This window comes from Zootoca vivipara, chromosome 13, assembly GCF_965207765.1.
Source record: "Zootoca vivipara chromosome 13, rZooViv2.hap1.1, whole genome shotgun sequence".
In the NCBI taxonomy this organism is placed as follows: domain Eukaryota; kingdom Metazoa; phylum Chordata; class Lepidosauria; order Squamata; family Lacertidae; genus Zootoca; species Zootoca vivipara.
Window position 1 is genome coordinate 38,612,443 of NC_142596.1, and position 27,656 is coordinate 38,640,098.

General features: G+C 43.5%; 1 protein-coding gene across 20 annotated transcripts in view; it reads right to left on the reverse strand.

Annotated features, from left to right (window-relative positions):
* Positions 1-27,656, reverse strand: part of SNX29 (sorting nexin 29) — a 258,108-nt gene that overhangs the window by 101,679 nt on the left and 128,773 nt on the right. The window lies entirely within an intron of this gene.

The following is a 27,656-nucleotide window of genomic DNA, read 5'->3' on the forward strand; positions in this document are numbered from 1 at the left end:
AGGGGAAGAAGGCTCCGAGTCAGGGGATTGGTGGTGCGATGAAGGAAGATGAGAGGCCAGAGGAAGAGGAGGTGGGGGAGGTGTCAGAAGCAGAAGAGGTAACAGGGTTTAATGGAAGAGGCTGTGGCAGAGAGCAGTTCAGACTCCGTGGTTGAAGCAGAGGCTGGACAGGAGAATGGTCAAGAAGCATGGCTGAGACAGACTGCTAAAGAATCCAGGGAGTCTCTCCCTCTTGCTGGTTTATTAAATGCATTTATCTATTACAATTATACATGCTTGTTATTTAAACTATAAATATCGTTAAATTATGGGTTTTTTCTCAAAGTGACACACCACCCGAGTTATGCTCGGTTTTTTGGCGAATTTTGACACACCAAGCTCAAAAGGTTGCCCATCACTGCCTTAGACAGCAGTGGGAAGGCAGGGACATGCAGTCCTTGCATTGGCTTCATTGGGGGAAGTCCTACCAGGAAGAGCTGCTGGGATCACTAAGCCTATGCTGACTTGATTTCTTTGAATAAAGAGTTAACTTCACAGACACCGTGTTTTTTATTGCTGACCTAGGCTTGACTCCAGCTCCTGTCACAAGACTTCTGGCTCCTTCAGACCCTTTTCTCTCCCTGCTCTTTCCTCAGGGCTAGCTTCTGAGGCAAACCAGTGCAAGACAGAGAAAGGTTGCTCATCTTCAGACGATGGCAACCAAAGTTACAGTATGAAAAGTTTTATGAGCATGACCTTACGCTGTCTCAGGAATTGCCAGCATGGTGCCCATGGGCACACACATGCCCCAGGAGGCTTTCCCTGGTGCCCACGGGATCCTCTCCCACCACTGAAATTAGGCTTGAAAGAAGTATTTTGTAGTAACAAAACAGGTGGCGGTAAGTGCTGGATTGGGGTGCTAGTATATGTGCTATCCACAACAGTTGCTCCAGTTTGCAAGTGTCCCCAGGGGCACAAAAGGGTTAGTAAACCTCTGTATTCTTTGATAGAACAAATGCTTGGTCAGTGCAGGATGCGCTCCAAGGGCACACACTGCTTTCTTTCGATGTGATGCTGAAGAAGCATATGAAAGGGCCTGGAGAAATAGAAGAAGCTGCATATTTATTAAGATATTCCAGGTTTTGCTGAGAGATTAGCCTGCAATCCTAAACACTCCTGCTAGGAATGCCGTGGGATTTATTTCTGGGTAACCATGTCGCAGTCAAATCACATAACATGCTAAACCATGGTTTGCACCAACTGTAGTTCAGAACCTAAACTACACTTTGACCTTCCAAAGATGAGCACCACCATAAGAGGCAATGATAATTCATGCAAGGTTTGGGGAAACATAAAGGTGTTCGCCTGGCACCTAAAAACTGACAGAGGTGGCACCTTGTGCATCTCCCTGAGAATAACATTCCACTTGAAAAAGCATGTTCTCAAGTGGCTATCCTCCATTCCCCCCACAGGTGGGGATACGGAGAAAGGCGTCTGATGAAGACCACAAGGTCCAGGGTGGTTCATAAAGGGAGAGCATTCATATTCTAAAAAATGAGATTCCGCGACATGTGATGACTCACAATCTAGTTTTAAGAAAATTAAATTATGAGAAATCATCCATTGCACCAAACTATGGTTCAGCGTCCTTATCCACAGTTTGGCACAATGTTGGAATTGAGCTATATACTGATGGGAAAATTCTGGATTCCAAGCAAGAGGCACAAAAATTAAAGACGGGGTCGATCAAATAAGAAATATTTTAATTTGTTTCAAATTGCTGGTGATTTGTTTTTTCCAGAGGGAATGCAGGTGTTCTGCAAATGATCGTTTCAAGATATTACAAACGCACCCAAACTTCTAGCTCTGACAGCTTAAATTTCCAATTGCTGAAATGCAGCTGTGACAATAAATTGTGTGCCATTTATTTGGTAGCAAAATATACGGCTGAATCTCTTCCTCACGTCAAAATTCCAGTTACAGGTAGGTAGCCGTGTTGGTCTGAGTCGAAGCAAAATTCCATTTCTCCTTTGAAATTAAGGGGTGGTGATGGGGTGCTGTGTTGTGTATTATTGCAGGTTATGCAATTTAACTGGAAGATTATAAACTTCCTGGTGTGTGTGTGGGTGTTGTGCTGTCACAGGCATCCATCTGTCTCGGGAGACAATGGAAGAGTGCGCCTTCAGGGGTAAAGCCATACCATTGGAGAGTTGCATTGCATGTGTGTGAGTGGGTAACATCTAAAACAGGCATCCCCAACCTGTGGCCTTCCAGATGTTTTGGCCTACAACTCCCATGATCCCTAGCTAACAGGACCAGTGGTCAGTGATGGTGGGAATTATAGTCCAAAACATCTGGAGGGCCGAAGGTTGGGGATGCCTGATCTAGAAGATCTGAGAATAGTGAACCCCACCACACCACAGTTTTGAAAGCTCTTGAACTCTAACTAAATCACTAATTTGTATGGCCCCCTATCCCCAATCAGCAGTTACAGGCTGTAATAATGCCCTTGGGGAGCACTCCAATATGGCAGGATTGCAAGTCCTTAAAACTGGAAGCAAACCAAGAGGAGGCCACCCCAACTGGAAAGATGTCAGCGGCAAGGCAAATAAAATGCATTCATAACTTAATAAGCAGGGAAATTAGCCCTGAGTGCTCACTGGAAGGACAGATCCTGAAGCTGATGCTCCAGTACTTTGGCCACCTCATGAGAAGACTCTGATTGGAAAAGACCCTGATTCTGTTTCTGTAAGCTGCCTTGGAGATCCTTCTAGACTAAAAAGCAGGGAGGAAATCAAACAGAATAAAACACAATTAAATAAAAACAAGAAGGGGGAACTTGCCAAAAAAAAAATCTCCTGCAGCAAATGGCCAGCAGTCTGAAAAGCCCTTCCAGCTCATTCAGCCGCATTTTAAACACCCAGGACAAATGTACCAATAGCAAAAGTACATTGGAACTATATAAGGAGACCCCCAGACCCTGGGCCCAAATAGGCTGTAAGTCTGTCATAACACAGCCGTTTGTTTGGTTACTTGCTTGCTTGCTTGCTTCCCACCATTCCCCCAGAACCAGGTGGCTTACAAAAATTAAAACACACAGCGCTAAAACACAGAAAGCTACGAATATCTATATATATAAAAATGTAAACTGGGCATGTGGGTGTGTTTCCACTTTTCACCAAAACTGCTTGACCGATTGAGGTGAAATTTTGACACAACATCACATGTGAATGTCTGAAGGCCATAGGAAAGTTTGCATAGACATCTGTGCAATGTAAAAACCCCGTGTTTCAGAACACACAACTCACCTTAAAGTGCATGCTGGGGGAAAGAAGCCAGAAGAGGTTGCAAAAGAGTGGTGGCTACACTGGTACTGCAGCTATAAAATCTTCGCCCTCCATCGGTGGTTACACTGGTACTGCAGCTAGAAAACCTTCCCTCTCCACAGCAGCTCGCCTCGCCTTCACAGATTAGGCCAAATGGAGGTGGGAACTCGCCTGGGTGGGTGTTGGGGGGAGGAGAGGACGGAATAGGTCATGGGTCGGGACAGGGTGGGGGGAATCACAGGGATGAACCGGGGCGGGGGGGAAGGAGACGGGATAGGTCATGGGTCAGGACAGGGTGGGGCAAATCACAGGGATGACCCGGGGGTGGGGGAGGAGACAGGATACGTCATGGATCAGGACAGGGTGGGGGAAAACACAGGGATGAGCCACAGCAATGCATGGCCGGGCCAGCTAGTATAAAATATAATAGCTAAGAAGTAATGAAAATATAATGGAATTAAAGTGAAGTAAAAAACAAACCATGAGAAGGGAAGATTCCCTGGAAAAGACCCTGAGGTTGGGAAAGATTGAGGGCACAAGGAGAAGGGGACGACAGAGGACGAGATGGTTGGACAGTGTTCTCAAAGCTACCAATATGAGTTTGACCAAACTGCGGGAGGCAGTGGAAGACAGGAGTGCCTGGTGTGCTCAGGTCCATGGGGTCACGAAGAGTCAGACACGACTAAACGACTAAACAATAACAACAAAGCAGTTCCCTATGTGTGTTGAGGCTACTGTATCAACTGTGGAATTATCCAGGAGTTAACAAGACAGTTGTTCTCCACCAACTGCTACTCAAGAGGCAAACAGCCATCATGGCTATTTGTGTCCACCAAATCCTGGGGTAGTCAATTCCATAAATCAAGTTTGCACCATATGAAATAATAATTCATTTTGTCTGTCCTGAATCCCCTGTCAGTTAATCTGACAGGATGGTTTATGCAGGGATGGGGAATTTGTGGCCTTTCATATTTCTTTGGACTACAGTACCTCTGACCATTGGCCATGCTGGCTGGGGGAATTCAACAACATTAGGAGGAATGCAAGTTCCCCAACCGGGTTCTAGGATTATAAGAGAGGGAGAATAAATATACATACTCTCCCTCCTTCTTCCACATTAGGGGTAACCAATGTGGTCCCCTCTCCCAATGTTGCTGGACTACAGCTCCCATCAGTCCTAGCAAACATGGTCAATGGTCAGAGATGATGGGACTTCTAGTCCAACAACATCTGGACAGCACTATTTTGGCTACCTAGGTGTGGAGAACCTTTGGCCCTCCAGATGTTGCTAAACTACAACTCCCATTACCTCTAGCATCATGCCAATGGGCAGGGATAATGGGGGTTGTGGTTCAGCAACTAAACTACTGGCGAGCTAAAATGTTCCTCACACCTGCTCTACACCATCTTTTCTCCTAGAGAAGGTGTTTTACTTCAATGATCATCACAGTTGTCTTTTTCAGCTGCACAATATCCTACAATATTTTCCAAATGAGCCAAATATGAAACTTACTGAAAGATTTTAGTTTCTGCCTACCACTTCCCGTTGAGATAATGAAGATTTAAATACTGATGCCAATGCAGAAAAATGTAACGTGTCCCCTGATATTTAATTACCGTATATACCTTTTAAAGAAAATCACTTTGGTGTGAGGTCGTGGTATAAGTTCCTCTGATAAATACAGTTCTTAAATCATACTTATATCTTTAGTTTCTTTTTTTTTCCCCAAGTAAAAGAAGACCAGGTAAACCCATTAGCAACTTAGAGGAGAAATGAATAAACGTTTCTGCCATCTTTTTAAAAATTAAATTACAGTGTATTGGGATCCTTAATTACTTAACAACAGGTTAGAGCTTAATATGCAACACTGAACTACATGATTCACCAACGCTATGATTTTCTCTGTAGTGGAGTACAGAAAAAAAATTGGTTTTGTATTAAAACCTTGATTAGGAAATGGGGAAATGACATATTAGGTATTATAAGCAGCTAAAACAAAGGAGAAATAATGATATTTGTGAGAAAGACACAAAAGAGAAGCAAGTTTAAAATTATGTAGTTAAAGGTTTTTGCCTCTATGCTCATCACTAATGCAGATTTCAAAACCAGAGCAGAGGTAATAGTTAGACTACCACTGGGAAGACCAAGGATCAAATCTCTATTCAATGGGTGATCTTGGGCCAACCACTATCTCTCAGCCTAACCTACCTCTCAGGGCTGCTCCGAGGATAAGAGAGGAGAACCACCTTGTGCAATGGTGTGTGCCAATCTGAACTTTTTCTATGGTTCATTTCTGTAGAACATGAAAAAGCTGGCATAATGTGATATAAAAGGAGATCCCCAATATGAGCTATTTTGACCCTGGTACAAGTCCATATCTTAAAATGTCTCCTGGAAGGCATGGATAAATATTCTCACGTCCTAATACTTAATGTGAAGAATCTAGCTACCAGCAAAAATTAATTAGCACCTTCTTCAAAAGCCCTGGGTTCCACATAGGCAAAAGCAAGATAAACTCAGGAAAGAGGGTTTGTCTCAAGCTAGAGCTGAGACAATCCCTTAAAATGACCAATGTTAACCTATGAGGTAGCTCACTTGGGCTTCCTCAACATCACAGACACTGTCTCCTAGGGACCCAAGCACTTTTGTCGTCCCCCTTTTTGTAGAGGGCCAGCCCCCCTCAATGTTCAGAGGGTGTTGGAACCCCTCAACCATCCTGAGAAGCTGGTGCCTCTGCCCAACACCTAGGGCCACTCTGAACAACCTCCAACTGCTTGGATAGTTAAGATCTGTGCCTGCTGGTTGGCGTGACCCCACTTTTTCAGGGAATACCCCACTGAATCCGACCAACACAACCCACACTTTCTTTTCTTCCTCACCCCCTGTGCCCCTTGCACAACTCTGGACAGTGCCTATGCCAAGCAAAATCTTCTAACAAAGGAATATGTTTGATCCACCTGGGTCTGGATCGCAAGTTCAAAGGAGACCTCCTGTTCAAACAAAGACACACACACATGATTTATATTGGTAATTCAGGCATTTGAGGAAAGCTGTGGTTCCTAAAATGGAAATGAAGAAAATACAAGAGGAAGTGGAAGATAAAAGGACCCATGGAAGGAGAGGAAGGGAAGTCCGTCAGTGACTGTATTTTTTTTTTTAATTCAATAGAATATGTAATATATAATTTTCTTTTTCCTATTTATTATTACTCTTGGGGTGTTGTTTTTTCACCCCTTGTGTTGAAATCTATCAGAAATGCAAATAAATAAAAATAGTTGGGGGGGAGAGAAAGCTGCCTTATATTGATTCAGACAATTGGGTGTGTCTAGCAGGATACTGTTTTAACTGACAGGCAACAAGCTCTCCAGCATTTGAGACAGGGGGCTCTCCCAACCCAACCTGGGGATGCTAAGGATTGAACCTAAGGCCTTCCACAGGCAGAGCAAATGCTCCACTACTGAGCCACAGTCCCTCCCGTACATGATGCTTTATGCACGATGAGAGGGTAAGAACACAGGAGTAAGATTCTCCATTAACCTAGGCCAGTGTTTCCAAAACTTGGGTCTCCAGGTGTTTTCGGACTACAACTCCCATCACCCCTAGCTAGGGATGATGGGAACTGTAGTCCAAAAGCCCAAGTCTGGGAAACACTGATCTAGGCCAGTTCTGTCTACTCGAACTGGCAGTAGCTCTCCAGGGTCTCAAGCACAGCTCTTCCCTGTCATTTAACACCTGGTCACCTACCACCATCTCCAAACTGGAGAAACCAGCAGAGATTGAACCTGGACCTCTGTCATACCAAGGCAGGCATCCCCAAACTGCGGCCCTCCAGATGTTTTGGCCTACAACTCCCATGATCCCTAGCTAACAGGACCAGTGGTTGGGGAAGATGGGAATTGTAGTCCAAAACATCTGGAGGGCCGAAGTTTGGGGGTGCCTGTACCAAGGCATGTGCTTCACCAATGAACTGCAGTCCCCAACCCCGCAGAAGCCCCAGACCAGTTCCTAAGCACAGGACTGCACATGTTTAGGAAACTGGGTGTTGTTTGAAGAGGTCCAAAGTGATTCTATTTTCTCCACAACCACCATAGCAACTAGAAACTTACAATCGCTTATTCCCAACTCCCCAAACAAAAGCCAAGATTCTCGGGACTTTAACAAATGCTTCAGACATCCAATTATAGAAGCTTTAAATGCTACAGTTGTGCTGCTGTTAAACAGGCTATTTTAATTGCCAGTGTTCCATGGTATCCCACAGAAAAGCCAGTTTCCTCGGGCATCAGAGCCAAATGCTGCATAGGAGCAGAGAATGCCTAGCAATACAGTTATGTTGAGAAATCAACAGCATGATGGCAAGAAGGGGAATACAGGGCACTAAAGTCGGGGCCAAAAACCATAGAATTGTAGAGTTGGAAGGGACCCTGAGGAACATCTAGTCCAGCATCCCCAAACTTTGGCCCTCCAGATGTTTTGGACTACAATTCCCATCATCCCTGACCACTGGTCCTGTTAGCTAGGGATCATGTGAGTTGTAGGCCAAAACATCTGGAGGGCCGCAGTTTGGGGGTGCCCGATCTAGTCCAACGCCCTGCATTGCAGGAATGTGGAGCTGTCCCATATCGGCTTATGGGAAGGTTGGTCACACTTTGGCGTTAATCCGTATTATGCTCTAACCAACTGAGCTATCCCATGGTTGAGTACTTACCGTCTGTGTGCCTTAAGATTTCCCAGTATCTCAGCCCCCACAAGGAGAACAGCCATTCATGGAGGGTAGCGACAGGCAAACTCCCTCAGCTCAGTTCAGAAATTCAGACAACTCTCACAAAAACAATACTTAAGTTTCTCTCCCTGCCGCACTTTAAAACTGACTCTGTGTTGGGTACACTATGCTGTATTAGATGAGTTCAAAATGTTACCTAGTTTGCTTGTTGTGCAAAATGGGAAGGACCTTAACTTAGTCACATAGCATCTGTTTTGCATTCAGTACTTCCCAAGTTCTGTCCCCGACATCTCCAGGTAGGTCTGGGAATGCCCCCTGTCTGGAATCCTGGAGAGATGTTGCCTGTCAGTGCAGACAATGTTGAGCTAGATGAAAAAATGGTCTGACACAGTATAAGGCAACTTGCCACGTTCTTGCGTTCCAAAAGCTGGACCGAGCGGCATCTCAAGCTGCATACCTGATTCTTTAGGGCAAGGTGTGACCAACCCGGGTGCTGATGCTAGTAGACTACAACTCCCATCATCCCTGGCCCGCAGCAATGCTCACTAGGGGCAACTGGGAGTTGTAGTCCCACAAGCTCTGGAGAGCCACAGGTTAGCCACCCCTACTTTAGTGGGGAGTGTAACCTTGTCCAGAAAAGGCTGGTCATATTCTTCCAAGTCACCCACTGGATGCAGCTTCAGTGAGTTGGCCCTCATCCTGTTGGCCATCACAACTGCAGGTAGCTTATATACCCAGTTAAAACACACAGAATCATAGAATCATAGAGTTGGAAGAGACCACAAGGGCCATCCAGTCCAACCCCCTGCCAATCAGGAAACACCATCAAAGCATTCTTGACATATGCATGTCAAGCCTCTGGTTAAAGACCTCCAAAGAAGGAGACTCCACCACACTCCTTGGTAGCAAATTCCACTGCCGAACAGCTCTTACTGTCAGGAAGTTCTTCCTAATGTTTAGGTGGAATCTTTTTTCTTGTAGTTTGAATCCATTTCTCCGTGCCCGCTTCTCTGAAGCAGCAGAAAACAACCTTTCTCCCTCCTCTATATGACATCATTTTATATATTTGAACATGGCTATCATATCACCCCTTAACCTTCTCTTCTCCAGGCTAAACATACCCAGCTCCCTGAGCCGTTCCTCATAAGGCACCGTTTCCAGGCCTTTGACCATTTTGGTTCCCCTCTTCTGGACACGTTCCAGCTTGTCAGTATCCTTCTTGAACTGTGGTGCCCAGAACTGGACACAGTACTCCAGGTGAGGTCTGACCAGAGCAGAATACAGTGGTACTATTACTTCCCTTGAGTAAGGGAAGTAACGCCACCCATAAACTCCTAGGAATATAAGTGATTGAGGACAAGTAGGCCATCCACTTAGATCCCCATACCCCCACTTGCAAGAATTAATATTATATGCCCCACTTTTCTCACAAAACTGCTATTTTAATGCATCTGTCATGAGGTTTGCCAATTTGAAACTCCTGGCTCTTTCCTATGGCTGCCTGCAATGGCCCTCAGAAGCCTCACTCCCTCTGGCAGTTTTTTCCCCTGGGGTTTTCAAGGCTTCGTGATTGAACATAGCCCAAGGGGTAGTTCCAACTACGTTGGGGGAAAGGCACAGTGCCATGGTTACTCATATTTATCGCTTCTAGCCAAAGGCTCTTGCGAAATGTACAATATCATTAAGTGCGTGTCACACAGAGATATGATGCAAAATATAAAATACAGACCAGAACAATAAAGTCTCATCAACTACAGTTATCTCCTGCGGGGGTAATAGCTTTCTTTATTCATATTTAGTTGCTCATTACTGAGTTAATAGTGACCACTGCACATATTAATAAGCAAGCTCATTCTCTGAGTCATTATCCTTATGTAGGGCAGAAATCCCAAGAAAGAAACATCAGCAGACCTGGTGGAACCATGAGAATGCAGCAGGAAGGGGGCCTAAAGTAAAGAAGGTGAGCTCGAAACAACCCAATGAGGACAAAATGCTGGAAGATTGTTGGGACAAAAACCTCAGAGGGAGGGGTGGTGAGGAAGTTTCTAAGACGAACACCACTACTAGGTCCATCTAGTCCAGCACTCTGTTTGCCCAGGGTGGCTAACCATGTTGTTCTTGGGGGGGGGGCTGGTAACCTCCCTCTTAGATCATGGGTGAAAATTATATCACTTATCACTGTAGTTATTACTTGATATATGTAGATTATTCAGTGTTCCTCTTTCTTTCCCGATTGGGCCTCAAAAATCTATTGAAGATGTTTAGCGAACAACATCTGCTGAAGATGTTTAGCAAACAAAAAAGCCTACCCATAAATTACTCTAAGAGCAAGATTTTTCGAAGACACAGCCCCAGGTATAGATCACAGGCTACGTAGTGTGTGTGCTCATTTAGATACCTGTGTGTACTCTTTAACGAAACCCTTTATTGGAAGGGTCATATGGAGGTAGCAAAAGTCAAAGCACAGAAAATCATAGGTCTGGCATAGGCAAACTCGGCCCTCCAGATATTTTGGGACTCCGACTCCCATCATCCCTGGCCACTGGTCCTGTTAGCTAGGGATGATGGGAATTGTAGTCCCAAAACATCTGGAGGGCCGAGTTTGCCTTTGCCTGCCATAGGTAACGAAGTGCTTCATCAAATGCTCCGTCGCATTGAAATGAGGGGCTCTGATTCAAACTCTGTTAAAGCTTTGAAAACTGTGCAGATCATCCCCACCCCACCCCCAGCTATACTCTGCCATCAGAAGCTCATCTTCATATAGAATTCTAGTGGCCAACAATTAAGGCAAGAGCAGACTGCCCTTGGTTAAAGTATATTTCTAAAAATGCTACTATGCCTATTTTCCTGCTCTGTAGCATATGGAATTGGGTGATAACCACTCTGGAAAGCAGTTTGCCACTATGTTTTAGACAATTATTTTTCTCCTGAACTGAGCTCTGCTTTGACCTTGAATAAGTGTCAACTAAGGGACCGGCTCTTCTGGATAGAATCTAGAAGGGAACTGCAAATAATCAGACACACCACATTTCCCCCTTGGTACCCGCTCTTGAGAACAGAACATTTTACAGCTAGTTATCTGACCAAGCTCTCATCAAATTCCTTATAAAATGCCTTTACTGAGCTGTGTTTCCAAAGTGATGCCCACTGTAGTCTTGGATGGCCGCTACAACAAGGTCTCGTATACAGCAGACTTTGTATTTGTGGTCAATCTGAGGTGGAAGACATCACTCATTATCTGTTAGCCTGCCCCTTTATATAGAGACCCAAGAGATCGCTTTCTGAAACCTTTGTTCACAAAAGCAGAAACCTTTGTTCACCCTGGCAGAAATGGTCTGGCTGCAAAAAAATAAAAATCTGGAAAAGAGAGCTAGATAAAAATCACTATATATTGTTGTGGTGATTCAGAGGTTTAATTTAAAATCAAGCTGGTAACCTCCCTCTTAGATCATGGGTGTTGGTTCATATTATGGATGTGAGATCTTTTATTGTTTTATTGGTACAGCTGCTGGTGGTTTGCACGGCCTTTTGCTAGAAGAACAAACTTATATTGAATTGAATGGATTGAAATTTCCCACACTCCATCCTTAACATGGGAGGCATGGGGAGAGAATCCTAATTAGCCGTGTAAACTCATTTACCACTTTCTGTGACCACACTATCATTATTCCTCCTCCTCTTCTTCCATTTAGTCATGACAACATCTGACCCTTTTCTGCTACATGGGGTGCATCCATCACACACTGAGTGAGTCCCATCACTCACAGTGGGTATCACTTTCCTTCTGCTCCTGTTTACATGGCCAGTCTAACATCTGGCAATAGATTAAAAACCAGTTAAAACACTATGTTGGGGGGGGAGAGTTTAAATAAAACAATTAATCATAAGTGTCAGCCTGCCTTATTTATGGTTACAACCACATACAAAACAATTAAAACGCAGCACTTAAAAGCAACACATTTTTAAAGTAATATCATTAATCCCATTATAATATGACGTTAATTTAGGCAGCCAGTATTAGCGCCATTCAACCAGTCAATATTAGCACAGCTTTCGCAGGCCCCTTAAATCACAGTTATGGGGTTTCTCATACTTTAGAGTAGCCAAGCTGGAAATTCTAGCAATATTCAAAACCCAAAGATCCCACTAACAATAATGGAAACGACCAACTTAGGTCATTGATTTCGATAGGGATGCTCCTATAACTTAGCTTTGGGGGCCTTCTTTAGGGTGTAACTTGAAAGCAGACGGTTGAACTTGGGTGAAAAAACAAACTCTGCAGCCCTCCTCCCCAATTACATAGCTATGGCCAGCCAGCCAACCAAACTTTTAGCCACATCTGACATAGAGATTATTCTAAATTGATTCACTTATTAAACAACCAGTTATGGAATATGCTGGCCTTTGGAAGAAGCATCTTTTGACCTTCATCCTTCAAGTTTGCAAAAATAGAGTCAAGTCTGATTCCTATCAAAATGTCAGCAAATTATTCTGCTCTAAACTGGGGACATATTTGAGTTGCTTGGCGTATTTATTGAGCTAGTTCCCCCCCCCCCTAATTATTTCAAAATGTCAGGTTAATATATGGTGCACTGCACAGGTAGCTCCAACAAGGGTGCAATCAGTTCGTTTCTGGGCTCAATTCAAAGCACCAGTTTAGACTAATAAAGCCTTATGCAGCTCACTGACTTGGACCCTGCGATTGTCATCGGAGACCCTCCTCCGTGTGACTCTTCCAAGGGAAGTCCACATCGTGGGAACATGAGAATGGGCCTTTTCCATTTTCGCTGCCATCTCGCTGGTAGCCGTAGCCCAGTTGCCATATCAGCTCGGAACCCTAATAGACAGTTGCTGTATTTCTACACCAGTTTTGTGCATGTGGGCATCTGAGCATGGTATTTTGTGCAAGCACATGTATGTATCCCAGTTTTCCTTTTAAATTGTAGCTGGTCCCTGTTCCCTTTGCTGGAACTGAGACACAGAGTTTGAACAGTGAATAAAACAAAACAAAAACAAATGTTGGTTCTGGAGCATTACACAGAATGGAATGGAGTGGAAGATGTTACGATAAGCAGGCATCAATTATTTGTAATTGGAGCACTATTTAGTAAGGGCCACCACATTAATATATATATATATATAAAGGAGTCCTGACTCATTACAGAGGAAGAAGTGTATATCAACACCTAAAAGAAAGGCCCTGACCTTAATTATTCACTCTAACCTACTCCATCTACTCAACCTCCCACCTTAATGCAATAAGGAAGCTCATTTTTCATAACACTGGACCCAAATACCTCATTTACGAAGTGTCTTTAATCCCCACCAAAGTTGCTTAATGCTAGAAAAAACAGCTGAAAATCATCAAAGCAGAATCACAAATTCTTATATCCTGGGAGAAGTACAGACATGTGTGACTCAAGGCTAGCAAAGTCTTACTGAAACTAATCCCTCCTAATCCACTTTTGTGGAAGATGAGCAGCAACCAGTATACAGATATATATATATATATTTAAAAAAACTGTGCCTGTAAGATAGCATTTCTGGCCTACTTCGTTTTCTGCACCATAACATCCAAGATGGCCAAAATCTATCATTGGCCCCTTGTATACCGGTATCAGTTCCGCGAGCTTTGATTTCCCTCTCGCCTCGCAGCAGGTCACAATCATTTCCACTCCTTGCCCAAACAGCAGGGCAAGCCAATTTCCAATGAGCTATTTTTTTGAAGAGGCAAAAACAAAACTAGAACAAAACATACTAGCACCCATTAGGGGGGGAAGTGATGGCACTTAATCTGATGACAATTTACATGTAAATGACAGCATTGTGTTTCAAAGAGCAACAAAACATGGTGCTGTGGATTAGAGAGAGCCATTTCCAAGTAATAAAAATACATCAATAAAAAATAAATTCATCTTCACAATTTGGCAGTTCAGCCAGCAGGGAGAATTAAAAGTCATTAAAAAGCTCCCCGGTTGCAAAATAAATAAACAAATATAAATATAAATATAAACAAAAGCGCCATCATTTCTCCCACTGCTTCATCCAAACTTGAAACCCTCATTTGGGTTTTATGGACATGGCTGTGTCCTCTTTTCATTTCTCTAATATTTTGGCTCAGTGGTTTCAAACCATTAAGCAAAACAAGCCTGTCGTAAGCTGTATTCCTGCAAGAAAGCTCATTAGGGCTTCATTTTGTTTCAATAAGGCATTATCTGAGAACACATGAGATGAGCCCTAGTAAAATTTACTGTAAGACTTCAGTATCCATTACAAAAAGATGCCTGCCCTTGTTAGAAGTGCAAAATCTGTTGTGCTGTTCTTCAGTTGTTAATCTGAAGATTTGTTTTCTAAAGATCCTCCAGTCCTATACAAATTTTACTTGGGAGTTAAATAAAGTTGAAACCAATTGCACTTATGTTCAGCAAGTTGCATATAAGGAGAAAATCAAAGCAATTTAAATAGCTAAGTATATGTGGAAGGGTTTGTTCAAACACTCCCAGATTCAGGGTGAAATCCAAAATTTTATTTATCTTAGACAGAGCCTGTTTGTATCAGCTGTTGGACAGCATTTTTACAACCTAGAATAGAGATGAGTGCATATAAATTGGTTGATTTCAGTGGATTATAGCCAATCTACAAAGCAATTCCATGCATGGCAGTGGAAGAAGAAAAAAATATATTCTTTGTGAATTTTGGTTCTATATGGCTTTAAGTTTAAAAGTAAAAGTAGACTCAACCAAGTACTTGTTGGACCTTCCTCGCCAACCGAGTTTGCGCAGCGACTGGGGCAATGGAATAAAAACTTGCCCGAAATATCTTACTTTTATTTTTAAATAATAATCAGACAGCTGCAAAACCACCTTTCCTCAACAGCATCCCCTAACAGTATTCCTATAACAGTACACACTACACCACTTGATCAACTTAAATACAGTTTTCAAATAAACAGTTACCCTATCACATCGCTGCATTTGGTGCATTTGGTGCAGTAGGTAAACTCCCCCTGCTAATTAGTAAAATTGTTAAGATACCTCAGGTGTGCTGAATTGTCCAGAGCTCACAGATGTGCTGCCATACAGGTTATAATTACAAACACACACCTCTGAGTAGCACCACTGACCACATTAATGTCAAGAAAACCCAACAGTGCTGTCGTCTAGGAAGAAGATACCATGCTAGAACCTTAACGTGAGAACACAGGAAGAGGCTGCTGGGACAGGCCAATGGAACATCTAGTCTAGCATGCTGTTCTCACGTTCCACGGCCAGATGCCTGTGGGAAACCAGCAAGCAGGATACGAGCACAAGAGCAATCTCCACTCCTGCGGCTCTGATTCCAGCAAATGGCCTTCAGAAGCATTGCTGCTAGGGTTGCCAGACTCAATAGAGGACAGGACTTCTGTGCCTTTAATTGCCCTGCTCTCTTTTGAGTCTGGAAACCTTAAAGAGAAACCAGCAGACCCTTGTGTTTAATTTCCAAGCAAAGGGTCTGCTGGTTTCTCTTTAAGGTTTCCAGACGCAAAAGAGAGCAGGGCAATTAAAGGCACAGGAGTCCTGTCCTCTATTGAGTCTGGCAACCCTAATTGCTGCCTCCAAGCATGGAAGCAGAGCAGAGCCATTGTGGCTGGTAGCCATCGACAGCCATCTCCTCCTTGAGCACAATTCTGTATGGGGCTTCCTAGATAGGGACACAAGTCACCTATAATAAATTCACAATGTGGTACAAGAATGTTTGTTTCTCTCTCTCTCTCTCTCTCTCTCTCTCTGTGTGTGTGTGTGTGTGTGCGTGCGCGTGTGTCTCATTAAAGCAATTTTTTCTAGCAATTAACAGCAAAATGGTCCTGGAAATCCACTGTGAGGGGTGGTGCATAATGATATACTATTCTTCACAGGAACATGGTACGTAGTTGATGGGGGAAGATGGTTGCGCCCCATGTAGCAATCCGCCTCATATAATGTTCCCGGTAAAGGAAAGTACATCATCATAGCAGGGGTCAGCAAACCTTTTCAGCAGGGGGCCGGTCCACTGTCCCTCAGACCTTGTGGGGGGGCGGATTATATTTGGGGGGGCAAATGAATGAATTCCTATGCCCCACAAATAACCCAGAGATGCATTTTAAATAAAAGCACACATCGCACTCATGTAAAAACACCAGGCAGGACGCACAAATAACCCAGAGATGCATTTTAAATAAAAGGACACGTTCTACTCATTTAAAAACACGCTGGTTCCTGGACCATCCATGGGCGATTGGGCCGGATCTGGCCCCCAGGCCTTAGTTTGCCTACCCACGTCATACACCATTGGCCAGAAGACCACCTTTTAAAACTGCATTATGTGGCTGGTCTAAGCTGCTAGAAAGAGATGTAGGTTTAAATGTCAGCCCTTCAACCTCCATGTAGGATTTGGGGTGACTAAGACCTGGAAGTCAAGGGTTCAAATCCCCACTTGGCTACAGAGTTCACTGAGTGAGGGCCAGTCACTGCCTCTCAGCCTAAGTCTACTCCACCGGGTTGCTATGGGGAATGAATGAGGGGGAGAATTACGCATGCCACTTCGAGCCCCTTGGAGAAAAAGGAGGGATATAAATGCAAAAAAATATGCATAACATCAATCAATCAATTTGGGAGAAGCACATGAGTTCCCAACACACCAAATCCTTCTATTTCCTGGGTTATATTTCCTATCCTTCTTATTTCCTGGGTAAGGAAGTTCTCTCGGGATCTGGGTTGATCCTGTTCCACCCATGGCCCCTTCCAAAGGGCTATAAAAAGCTTGCTGTCTGGGCTGGAACCTTCCCTACAAAAAGTTGGTGGGCTTCCCTTCATTGGATGGATTTAAACAACAGTTGGATGGTCACCTATCAGGAAACCCTTAGCTGTGATTTCTGCGTTGCAGAGGGTTGGAGTAGATGACGCTCGGGAACCATCCCATCTCCAAAGTTCTTTAATTCAACTTTTCATGCACTCTACTCTTTTTAAAAAAAATATATGCAGACATGCCTAGGGGGAAGTTGTGGGAGAGGAAGAAGTTTCTGGCACCTTTACTAGCTGCGTATAGGTAGCTAAAGGGCTGGGAGTGTGGAGAGACAAAATCTCTGGGGTCGCTAGAGGTGGGGAAAAAGCTCATTCTGGACATCAAGTACCAGTCGAAAGGAAAGCCTGCCCATCTAATTTGCTCTTCCTTTCCCCTCACAAAGATAACACGACACAATCCAATTAGGATTCTTCTTTTATGAAGTGGTTGGAACGCCAAAAATAAATACAACAGAGCCTAGCCAAATAAAGGAAGCAGATGCAACTTCTGATTTTCCCCAAAGAACACAGATTTGTGACTGCAGCGGCAGAAAAAAAAACCAAGGTGAACTCTCTAAAAGCAGCACCAAGAAAAACAGATGCAATTTACATTTTGACACAGCTGCGAGGCTGCATTTATGAGCTCTTTGAAAACAATCTGGGTTTTTTAAAATAATAAACCCCCCAAAAATCTGTAGTAATCATTTGGTACTAAGGAAGAACAAATGGAACAATGGACCGTGTCAGTTGAGATGTGAGAAGCTCTCTGTCTCCCTCTCATTCCTTTGGCAGAGATACAGGATTAATTATAAAGAATAAACATTCATTTCAACAAAGCCATATTTTAACAATAGCATACAGATTGCATGCATAGTAATTTCCGGGCATTTTTTTTAAAAAAACACAACAACAACAATGAATGATAATAAAAGATGATTAAAAGGAATATAAAGGTAAAGGTAAAGGGACCCCTGCCCATTAGGTCCAGTCGTGACCGACTCTGGGGTTGCGCGCTCATCTCGCATTATTGGCCGAAGGTTTCGGTGTATAGCTTCCAGGTCATGTGGCCAGCATGACTAAGCCACTTCTGGCAAACCAGAGCAGCGCACGGAAACGCCGTTTACCTTCCTGCCAGATTACCTATTTATCTACCAGAGCAGCACATGGAAACGCTGTTTACCTTCCCGCTGTAGCAGTTCCTATTTATCTACTTGCATTTTGACGTGCTTTCGAACTGCTAGGTTGGCAGGAAAAAGTAATATACATGAGTATAAAACAACGCTTGGAACTGTAAGCAGAAGCTTTAGCAAAGTGAGTGGCAAATGGCTTATAGTGGTGGGAAATGCCTTTTTCGAGGAGGGACTTGTTCGCCAACTACCATCATACCACTCAAAGATATCCTGGCTACGATGACGGACGGTCTGATAACCTCCTGCCTGTCCGATTGTGTTGGAACTGCAACGTGCTGTCCATGGGGCTTCCCTTGGAGATGGTCAACTAGTGTAGATCGTAGCTGCCAGAAAATTATCTGTTACAGCTGGATGGATTCAGGTCACATCGATTCTGAAGGAATCACGCCGGCTGCCTATTTCCTTCTGGGCCAATCGCAACACACCAGTGCTTACCTATGAAGCCCTAAATGGCTTCGGATTTATATCCTTGAAGGTCCATCCCTCCCTGCCTAGGTCTTAAGAGCTGTGGAGGAGCCTCTTCTTGATAGTCCACCTTCGGATGGGTTGTGCTATGTTTCAATGGGAGAAAAAGCCTTCTTTGCGATGGGGTCCTGTTTCAGGAATGCCGTCCCCTTAGACCAGGCATAGGCAAACTCAGCCCGCCGAATGTTTTGGGACTACGACTCCCATCATCCCTAGCTAACAGGACCAGTGGTCAGGGATGATGGGAGTTGTAGTCCCCAAACATCTGGAGGGCTGATTTTGCCTATGCCTGCCTTAGACGGATGCTTGGTGCAGCGCCAACATTTCTGTCACTCCAGTGCCCACTGAAGACTTACTGGTTTGCCCAAACATCTAAAGGTTTTAGCATGTACTAGCTGGTTTAAGGTGGATAGCCTGCTTTGAGGGTTTTAGCAGTTGTTTCAGTTGCTCCTGTTCTTTAAAAGGGATTCATATTTATTGCATTTTTCATGTAATTGCGTATCTCTGTACTTTGCACACACCTTGCAATCCATTGGGATGAGAGGGACAACTATAATCTTACTGTTGTTTGTTTTATTGCATATTTTGATTACAAGTCTTTATTTTAATGCTTGTGTTACTGGTTTTTTCACTTGCAAAACTGCTTAGAAGCTTATTCTGGCACTATTTTTCCATTACAGCAAGCATTTGCACAGGAGAAATATATCTGAACAGGAGGATGGTGTGCACTGGTGGCTCTGACATAACTACACTCATCGTGTTTTTAAATCAATGTAGTAACAAAATATTTGTGCCCATTTTGTTCTAAATTGACTTGAAGAGTGGGCTGGTGCTTATCACATATTAGAAGAGGAAGCAAGTTCTACTAGAGGAGTGATCTACAATTGATCATTCTTTTGGTTATATGCAGGAATATGCTACAAGCAATCCATGCACCACCTTTTTAAAATTGTTTGTGGATCCATCCTCTGTTCTTCATACGATGAGTAAAAACACACAGGGATTTATGCTGAAAAATTGAACTAAAAGTCGGAATGGGCCCAAATGATTTGTTAACTGATTCTCCTTTTGCCTCTCCATGCATTTGATAGGGCTGTATTCTCAATCCTCCGTTATTTAATTTATATGTTAATTATGTGGTTAAAAAGCTGCAAGGGGGTTGCTTTTTTGCAGTTAGCCTCATGGACAATAAATTAACAGTTCTATTATACACGAATGGGATCTTTCCGCTTTCCCAGAATCAAAGTGGCCTTAGGCACCTTTTGCAAAACTGCAAAATAGATGTTACTATCCAGTGTAATACAACTGAAGTACAAAGATATTAGAGTTGCACTATGCTATAGCTATTATAAGAATGAGATGTAATTGTTCTTAATGGGGGGTGCTTAAATTGAGGAGAGATTCTTTTATCCTCCATTTTTGTCTTTCATTTTAAATTTCATTTATAGTTGTATTGGAAAAGGAAAGGGAAGTCTTCGTTTTTCAACAAACAGTGCTGCTAGGTCAATATGCCAAAGGGGACCACTATCTAACATTAGTATTGACTACAGTCATACCTCGGTTTAAGTACACTTCGGTTTGAGTACTTTCAGTTTAAGTACTCCGCGGACCTGTCTGGAACGGATTAATCCACTTTCCATTACTTTCAATGGGAAAGTTCGCTTCAGGTTAAGTACACTTCAGGTTAAGTACGGACTTCCAGAACCAATTACACTCATACATCGGGTTAAGTACGCTTCAGGTTGAGTACTCCGTGGACCGTCTGGAATGGATTAATCCACTTTCCATTACTTTCAATGGGAAAGTTCGCTTCAGGTTAAGTATGCTTCAGTTTAAGTACTCCGCGGACTGTCTGGGACATATTCATCCACTTTCCATTACTTTCAGTGGGAAAGTTCGCTTCAGGTTAAGTACGCTTCAGGTTAAGTACAGACTTCCGGAACTAATTGTGTACTTAAACCGAGGTACCACTGTATTTGTCACATTTATTCACCACTTTCCACATAAAATGCCTCAAAGAGATTTAGTCATTATAAAAACATACATAATGCAAGATTTAAAATACACCAAAGAGCTAAAAGAACGTTACTGATTGAAAGCACCTGCAATAACATAAAAAGGACACACCATACCCCACCCAGTTAAAAGATGAACACCAATACCAGCTAGCTATGGCATCACAGAATCATAGAGTCGGAAGAGAGCCTGAGGATTTTCTAGTCCAACCTCTTGCAATGCAGGAATATTCATTCAGCTGTCCCATGCGGGGATCAAACCTGCAACCTTGGCATTATCAACACCATCCTCTAGCCAACTGAGCTATGTCCAGAATCATCGTGCCACAAGACCCCAATTAAGAGCCAAATGCTTGCGTTGAACAGGTACATCTTCTGCCTGGTGCCTAAAATCTGATAATGATTGTGCCAAGCGCATCTCTCTGCTGATAGCATTCAGCAGTCGGGGAGCCAGCACTGCAAACGTCTGTTTTAATGCTGCCACCCTCTGCACCTCTGTCATAGGAGAAGGCGCCATAGTGCCGAAAAACACTCCCCAAGTGGAAGACGACCGTCCAAGTAGGACCAGAACCACTGCAAAGCAGTGCTGCCCACCCGCAACTTGGATATCCTCTCTAGGAGGATGCAGTGGTTGATGGCATTGAAAGCGACCAAAAGGTCAAAGAGGATTAACAGGGACGCATTGTCCCTGTCTTTCTCCCAAAAGAGGTCATCATATAAGGTGACCAAAGCCAGGCCAAAACCCCAATTGAAATGGGTCTAGAAAACCAGTCTACTGCAAGAACACCTGGATCTGGTCAGTAACCACCGCTTAAGAACCTTCACACACACACACACAAACACACACCCCCAAAAAGGGAGGTTGGCAACTGGATGGTAATTACTTAAGATATTCAGAATCTAGGGGTGGTTTCTAAAGGAGCAATCTTAAGAAATCACTGCCAGGCAAGAACCACCCACTCTTGTAAAGAGGCAAGTCCCTGGCCCAGACAGCTGGATTTTATCAGCCAGGAGGGACAAGTGTCCTTTTTTTAAAAAAAAGATTTAAAATAAACTTTATTAGAATTCAAATTAAAATACATTCACAAACACACTAAAGAAACAATAATATAAAAATAATAACATACAAAATCATATATAAATAATAATGATAATATAACATAAAAATAATACCATACAACTTCAAATATAAATAATCATAATCATAAAGAAAACATAAACAAACAAACAAGAATCATACATTCAGATATTCATTCATACCTGTCACAGTGGCCACTGTGACAATACCCAAAATCAAAATAATCAAAATATATTTCAGCTATATTCCTAATTTCCTATTTACCTTACACCTTTATTTAATCCCCTATATCTCCTCCTCCGATGTTAGACTTCCACTTATCTCCCTCTCAGGTTCTTTGATTACTATACTCTGGTACTGCTTCCCCTCAGTCCTATATAAATATATCCTATAGTTATCAAATAATATCATAACTCACAAAAAAGAGGGGAAAAATTCACCATCATTCATCTTTGTCAACTTAAATTAAATCAAATCAGCTCAATACAAGGCATTAGAAATAAACCCAAGATTTTACCGTGGGGCACTGTCCTTTCATGTACTCTCCAAATTTTTCCCAATTCTGATGGAATTTCTTATTAGAATACCCTCTAATTGAGTTGGTCAGGTTATCCAGGTCTAAATAGCTAAATAGCTTCTCCTGCCATTCCAAGATATTGGGTATTTCTTTCTTCTTCCAGTAGGAATGCGATCAGGAGGGACAAGTGTCCAGAGCACAGGTAGTCGACCAAACCAGTCCAAGGGCCTTATCCACATCCTTGAGAAATACATATGTTATTGCTCTTTCTGAGAACTGATATGAATGTTTGTACAATAACATCTCTCTGATTCCTGCATTCAAATATGTAGATTTAAGCCAGCCACTGCGCTGATCAGATAAACTTGTATTACTCTCTTTCCAACAATAGCATTTTGGGTTGTAAAAGAATTTTGTAAAAAATAAAAAGAAGAAGAAGACTACCATACTGATGCAGTTCTACTGCTACAATTACTGTGTAAACAAACATCCCTCGAATCATCTTTCTGACAGGGTTTATATTCCCAATAATTTATCAATGTTTGATATGCCAGCAGCTGCCCACCATAGGGGACTATTAGATTTACTGCAGCGTCTGCGAAAGAGATTTGTGGAGGAGGTAAAAACCTGAGTCAGAAGCAAATGGGACAGACGAGAAACACAGACATGTCCACAAGAATCATTTTGTTGCTGCGGGAACACAAATAGGTTGCTAGTAACTATCACCATCTAGAGGTTAGAGCCAAATAAAACTTAGCCATTCCTTCCCCCCCAAAATCACATAGCTTTACTATGGTGTACCAAAGCTCTAACACAAACCTCAAACACTGTCAATTCCAGGGTGGGTAGGGGTGGGTGGGGTGGAAATAGGGCAGGCAGCTTAGAAACACACACAGAGGGAGAGGTTTCGTTGCACTCACTGCATTTTTTGCTCCATAAGACACACCCGACCATAAGACGCACTTCGCTTTTAGAGGAGGAAAACAAGAAAAAAAATCTGAATCAATGCCGCTGTTGGCGGCGGCGGCAGAGGGAGTCTAGAAGGATGGAGGGGGGAGCAGCCCGATTTCAGGCTGTTCGTTCCTCCGCCACCACTGGGAGCCACGGCTCCGGCGGCAGAGGCATCCCTCCGCTCAAAAGATCCCGCTGCCGTCCAGTGCCTTCACTCCATAAGACGCACAGACATTTTCCCTTCGTTTTTAGGAGGGGAAAAGTGCGCCTTACAGAGCGAAAAATATGGTAACTGCTTGGTTTGATTGAGATTACTACATTTACCATTTTTACCTATCTGAAACGTGGCGCTGCTGCTTAAGTCTATAGGTTATAATTGTTGGGGGGGGGAATAAACAAAACAATTGTTCACATTACATTGTGTGTTTTGATGCCTTTGTAGTCTTCTCATTATACTTTAGCAGAGCAGCTTGTAAAATTCTGAAAGGTGAAAAATATGAATGTATTGTGAATGGAATTAGAACAGAACGACTTCCTTTTTTTTCAGAGGGGGCGAAATTGGAACTGGAATTGATTCCTTATTTAGGGGAGGGGAGGAGTGGAACTGGAACTGGAACCAGTTCCCTTTTAAAGTGATCTTTCCAAACGCTGATTCATGAGCCTGTACATGAAACGGAGGAAGAAGCATTTTTCTTTGCAGCAACCCAAAGATGGCAGCTTGGCAAGACACACGCACTTAATGGGATTTTGCACAATAAAAAGGGAGATAACTGCAATGCAATATTATATGCTGGCACATATGCTTTGCCTACGTAAACACCAACAAAATAAAATACATTGCCAAAAAAAAGACAAAGAGGCTGGTGTTTGGGGAGACTTTTCTGCATGTTATTATTTATCGTGATGAATACGCAAGGCGCTCTGCAGAGCAGAAAGAGGCGTTCGTCCTACAAGAGTAGTTTTCAAGATGGATTTTTCATGGTAGTGTGGTATGCAGCATTCTAAATCTCAACTACGATAAGATTACTGTCACCTTTTAATAGGAAGTGCTACCAAAATAATAACTGCTTATACACCCTGGGATTAGTGTCTTTGTCTGACTTGTATGTTGGTGATAATCTCTCTCTCCCTATCTCTCTTAATTTTGAACAGCAATAAAAAGAGCTTTACAACGAAAGCAGTGCTCCCTTTTGCATCCATTATTTTGATATGTTTATATGATGTTTGTTTCCAGTGTGTTCATACAGACAAGATTTAAAAGTTCTACTCAAGCTTTCTCTAGTGGGTGGTCTGCATGGATCTACCCTGTGGCTTGGCAAATAGGGAGAAGTCTGCAAGTCATTTCCGCACCACTTTCCTACTCAGCGGCCCATAATGCTATTGTTCTGCAGGATAGCAGCCATTCCACCTGGGGCACAACAGATGGGGAGAAGGGGCAATGGGACTAACTCCATCAGCTTCCATTTGACTCCTCCCCTCCCGCATTGTCTCCCTTCAATCTGCTTGTTTTTCTCTTTCCTCTTCATGTTTTTCCTCATGTTGCATGATGAGAGCCAGTGTTCGAAACTCCCATTGTCCTAGGCTTTTTGCGACAGGGGATTTAATTAGCGAGAGCAGTTTCTGAGCTCTGGGCGTAGTACTACGCTTAAGAATTCAGTTTAAAACAGAGTGGAAGGCAAGGAGGACCTTTTTCTGTTTTTCTGTTTCCCCACTTCCAGCTACTCTCTGAAGACTGAAGAAGAGACCCTCTGAAGAGTATGAGGGGGGTGGGCAGGGGAAGGACTAGACCAGGTTTCCCCAAACTGCGGCCCTCCATATGTTTTGGCCTAGAACTCACATGATCCCTTCCTAACAGAACCAGTGGTCAGGGATGATGGGATGATGGGAATTGTAGTCCAAAACATCTGGAAGGCCAAAGTTTGGGGGTGCCTGGACTAGACCATGAGAAAAATGAACATAATATTTTAGCTTCAGTTCATTCATTTTCAGCTTTGTATTCTTGTCATTAAAAAGGGGCACCTAGACATTCCATTGTTGTGCCATTTAGCTCCTAGCTTCCATACCTCAGTTCTAACACTGATGGGGGCTATAGTCCAACAACATCTCGAGAGCACAATGTTGGCTGCCCCTGATGTACAGCATTCCAAACCTACTACAGTCGTACCCCGGAAGTTGAACAGAATCCGTTCCGGAAGTCTGTTTGACTTCCAAAACGTTCGGGAACCAAGGCGCAGCTTCTGATTGGCTGTAGGAAGCTCCTGCGGCCAACTGGAAGGTGCGGAAGCCACGATGGGTGTTCAGGTTGCAAAGAACATCCCAAAACCGGAACAATCACTTCCGGGTTTGTGGCGCTCGGGAGCCAAAATGTTCGTGTCGCAAGGCATTCGACTTGCAAGGTGCAAGGTACAACTGTAGATATAATGGGACACAAAGTAAGGTTGCAAAAGAACAGCTGTGGGAAAACCTAGTTTCTAACTCAAGGAAATACTTCGTACAACTCTTTCTATATCCATAAAATAATTTCTCAAGAAAGAACCTGTAGGAGAAAGAATTCCTTAGGTAGTACTATTAATACATCACTCCTTTAGGAAAGCACCAGGGACCAATTTGGACAGAATTTTTTTTTTCCTCAGACACATTACAATTGGGACTTATTTTTAGCATTTCTCACCGAACATTTATGATTATGTAAAACAGAGGTGAGAAGAGTTCAGGATTTTTACGCACAGAATACCGGTACTTGCTATCCATTGTTTGACTTTCGAACCAGACACCTATGCAGTGACTCTCCCCCCCCCTCCCTCTCGTGTGTACACAGACATATGAGATCATTCCCTTGAGGAATAACAATTTTGGAGAAAGAAAAAGAAAATGTCAAGCAGATAAGGGAACGGCTCCCAACCGGATTGCTTAAGCATGACCATAAAAAGCATTTATTTATGACAGTTTATACCCTAAGCAAAGGTGTTGTTTTTTTAATTATAAAATGCCAGAAGCCCATTTGGGAGGCTCCGTTGGGAGGAAGGGTGGGATTTAAATGTAGTGAATAAATAAGAGAGCTTCAAAATTCTACGTCATCCATTCCGAGATGCCATCAGGCCTAGGTCTAGCTGGCAGGCTGAGGCGGATGGTGAGGAGGAGACAGAAGGGATGGAGCTGAGTCCGGAGACCCTCCCCTTTCACCAGATTCAGTGGCTTTGGGTGGAAAAGGAGGGATCTCTTCAGCAGGGCCGTCTTAAGCATATCCGGCGCCGTGGTGCAAAGCTCCCTCCGGCACCCCCCCCCCCCGGCTTCCCAGAGTTTTTCAGGGAGGACGGCGCTGCCAGCGGGGCTGGAGGAGGCGGGCAGTGGCTGGAGGGCAGCTCCTCTGGTGGGGAAGAGGCGGAGGCTGGATACAGCTTCTCCCAGCTTAGCTGGCCACGGCAGATTGAGGTTTCGGGCGCGGCACTGCTTTGGCACGGCATGGCGGAGTCGGGCGAGGGCGGCGAGCTGATGCCAGGAGGTACCGCGTCCAGCCTCCACCTCCTTCCCTGGCGCTCTCCAGAACATGGCGCCCTGGCACCCCACGCCACTAGCCTCTATGGGTAAGACGCCCCTGCTCTTCAGCTTCTGACAACTCCTCCTCCCAGTCTGCTCCCTCTTCTCCCTCCCTCCACTCATCACCATCCCAGCACCAACCCCAAGGCTCTGAGTCTTCTTCCCTTGGAAATTCCCTAGCTGGGGCCCTCTCACCATTCCTCTGCATTCAAGCATTCCATGACACCAATCTTGTTGAGTGGAGCATCTTGGCTGCGCACAAATGACACCTGGGCTGAGAGAACTGCACTAGCTACCAGGCTATGTTCAAAGCCCTGAACAACCCAGGACCAAGCTACCATAAAGACCACCTACCCCATATTCAGATCTGTAAGATCATTTAGATCAGGGGTTCCCAAACTATGGTCTGTGGTTTGCAGGCTTCCTTCGGGTGGTCCATGATGTGTCTAAAGAACACTTGCAACCTGAATTCTACAGAATTCTATGGAATTCAATTTTGAATTCAGTTCTATGGGATTCAAATTTGTAATGCACCAAAACACAAATATAAGAAATAAAAGAAACAGCAGAAGTAGCAATCATACAGCACAGCACATTATAATTGCCGCAGCAGACAGAAAAAATAGTTAAATGGTCCACAAAGACCCTCAACAATTTTCCTACGAACCAATGTGTGGGGTATAAGCTCAGAATTGGAATCTATTTATGTACAATCAATGAAAGCTTTACTAGAAAGCTCGTGGCTTTTGGCTTAAATGTGTAGCAGTTTAATTTTGCAAAAGTTACTTGTGGGGCTTCTGAATTCTACTCCCCCTTCAAATTCCAGAAACTCCCTTAGCTGTCTATGTCTCAAGGTTGCCCATTTGTGCTGCAACATCAAAGGAGAAGAGGAAATAGCTTAAGAAGAGGCAGAACAAGCAGAAAGTTAAGCCAAATGTACTCCCAAGTATATTCATTGGTAACGATACATTTATCAATGGCATTAGATAAATGTCCATTGTACTACAGTCACTTGCTGTTAGCTACACATCAAAGAAACAAATCTTACACATTAATAGGACCTAAGAAATTATTATGAA